The following is a 2,851-nucleotide window of genomic DNA, read 5'->3' on the forward strand; positions in this document are numbered from 1 at the left end:
TAAACTGCACCTTATAGTAATGGGGTAATGCAACAAATATTTACTTTAAGATGGCACTATTCTAGATGCCTGGATTATGTCAGTGAACAAAAATAAACACCTCAATCTTCATAGTGTTTACAACCCAGGAGGGCATGAAAAGTAAATAACAAACATGATAAGTTATATCATATGTTAGAAGATAAGTATTTGGTGAAAAAAATAGTAAAGGATACAAGGAGTTAAGAGTTTAGGTAGAGGGGATCCATTACATTGAGAAGGTCACATTAGAGCATAGATAAGAGTGCTCACTTCCGCAGCACATATACTAAAATTGGAACGATACAGAGAAGATTAGCATGGCCCCTGTGCAAGGATGATATGCAAATTTGTGAAGTGTCCCGTGTTTTTAAAAAAGGACAATTATAAATCAGAGACATCCTGCAGGGGGGAGGAGGGAGAGGGATCAGAGGGAGGAAGGGTGGAGCACAGGGGACTGAGGTAATGGTGCACGGGTGCACTGGTGAAGGAAACTCTATGGGGACTACACCTGAGGGGGTGGGGAAGCAAATATTGTTTAAAAATGAACAATGATGTAAAAAAAATTAATATAGAATGTAGACAAGAAAGGGTGAGAGGAGTTGACACTGCAGGGAATCAGGAGGAAATATGCTCAGCAGGGGGACCAGCAGGGTAAAGACCCTAAGAGAGACCAGGACAGTGTGTCTAGAGTAGGCTGAGTGAGATGGGGAGCAAATGGCCATGAGTGACATCAAAGACTTAACTGAGGCTGGGGTGGAAGAGTGTGAGTATGTGAGTGTGTGTGTGTTTGTGTGCTGGGCTAGGGGTGGGGTGGGAGTGGGTAGATTGTCTAGGGCCAGACAGACACCAAAGAACTTTCTTTGAATGTGATGTGGAACCACCATGGGATTTTAAGCTGAGGGGTCCCATCATCTGAGCTATGTTTTACAATCTAGCTGCTGTACAGGGAATCTAGGAGATCCAGGAAGAAGCAGGAAGACTAGAGAACAGTTTGTTCAAGTAATTCGGAGAAGAAATGCTGGTGACTCAGAACAGAGCAGTGGAAGTGATAAGTGATGGGATCTGTGTACGTTCTGAAAATAGAGCTGACAGAATTTCCTGATGGATTAGAAGTGGAATGTGAGCGAGAGGGAGAAATCAAGGGTGACTCTCAGACTTTTGACCCCCAAAACACTCATCGACTGATTGGGGGAAAGACTTCATATAGAGTAGGTTTCAGGTAGGGGTGATTAAAAAGTCTCCATAATTATTTCAGTTTGCTTGATGAGCTTTCTCAGCAATATTCACCTTCAAAAGAAGACATGTGTTTCATTTCATTAAAAAAATCTACTATTATTGAATTGTCAACAAATTATAGATAAACACACTAAGTTAACCATAGATATCTAAGTTTATTGAAAAAAAAGTTGAAGAAAAATATGATTGTTATAGAAAAGTGACCTCTTTATTACTTTTGAAAGTGAGAAAAGCTGGTTATTAAAAAAAATTTCCCCATTGATAAATATAATATATATTCATTACAAGAAATTGGTAAGCATAATTAGAAATTAGGGGGAAGTAATCTGTAGTTTTACTACCCAGAGAAAACTCCTATTAACATTTTTTTCCCTATTAATATAAGATGTTAATTTTGAGGATCTTTATTTTTATTTATTTATTTTTTAAATTTTATAGAGGCATGCTTATTTATTTATTTATTTGTTTGTTTGTTTTGTTTATACATGCACTGGGTACAGTCAGAAGCGCGGAGGGTAAGAGAATTCACCAGAGCCAGAGTGGGGAGCAGAGCAGGCAGAAGGACCGAAGTACACTGCTGAGGGGAGCAGCGGGCGGCAGGAGAGGTCTGAGCGCCATGTGGGACCCTCCTCCTGTGGCTGGGGAGCAGCCGGGGATCGAACCGGCGCCGCAGAGGCTGCGGGCAGGTTCGCAACCCAGCGCTCAAATGCTGCGCCACTGGGGAGGCCCGAGGATCTTTATTTTAAAAGTAACTTTGTAGCAATTTGACTTGCACTCTTAAAAGGATAAGTCTCATGGAAAGGTAATACATAATATTATATTTTGTGTTTAATCCCAAAGATCCTTTAACAGACGCAGTAAATACTCATTTCTAGACACAATCAGAATTCAGAAACAGCCAAGCAAACAGCCAAACTTTGGGTTTCTGTACCTCTGTGCCAACATTGATAACTACAGGTTGACAGGGAGAAAAATGACAGGTTGGAAGATGAGTAGATTGGTAAAAGATAGGCATATATAAAAAGGAATTTTCTTCATATGTTATCATTTTATGTCTTTCCTTTCTCTCTTCCTCATGAAATCATAGATATACCTATCTATATATGCAACTCAGAACCTACATACTTATATATTTTTAAAGATTTATTTATTTATGCATATAAGAGCCAGGGTACAGGCCAGAGAAACGGGAGGTGAGAGGATTCACCAGGGACAGAGTGGGGAACAGAACAGGCAGACTGACTGAAATACACTGCTGATGGGAGCAGTGGGCAAGACAGGAGAGGTCTGCTGAGCCATGGCTCCCTGGCCAGCCGGCGATCGAATTGAACTTGTGCTGCAGAGGCTGCAAATTGCCTCATAATGCGGTGCTTAACCCCTTGCACCACCAGAGAGGCCTGAAACCTACATACTTATAACAAGTGTCATATTGATATATAATTTTGTATATTGCTTTGTTCCCATGATAATAAATATGCTTCTATATTCTGTAGCATCTAAACATTTTTAAGGACTTCATATTACCTCTTCCATTGGATAAACATAATTTTCTTCTATCAATCGCTTATTTTCATCTCAAATGAAGTGACTTAAC

At 40.1% G+C, this 2,851-nt stretch overlaps 1 non-coding gene across 1 annotated transcript; it reads left to right on the plus strand.

Moving 5' to 3' along the window:
* The first annotated feature begins 283 nt into the window (after positions 1–283).
* On the plus strand, positions 284–390 carry LOC119237407 (U6 spliceosomal RNA). The gene has a single exon (XR_005123332.1). It is a non-coding gene; the product is annotated as a U6 spliceosomal RNA (small nuclear RNA).
* Positions 391–2,851: the final 2,461 nt, after the last annotated feature.

This window comes from Talpa occidentalis, unplaced genomic scaffold, assembly GCF_014898055.3.
Source record: "Talpa occidentalis isolate TD23 unplaced genomic scaffold, MPIMG_talOcc4v2.1 talOcc4.9, whole genome shotgun sequence".
Classification (NCBI taxonomy): Eukaryota; Metazoa; Chordata; class Mammalia; order Eulipotyphla; family Talpidae; genus Talpa; species Talpa occidentalis.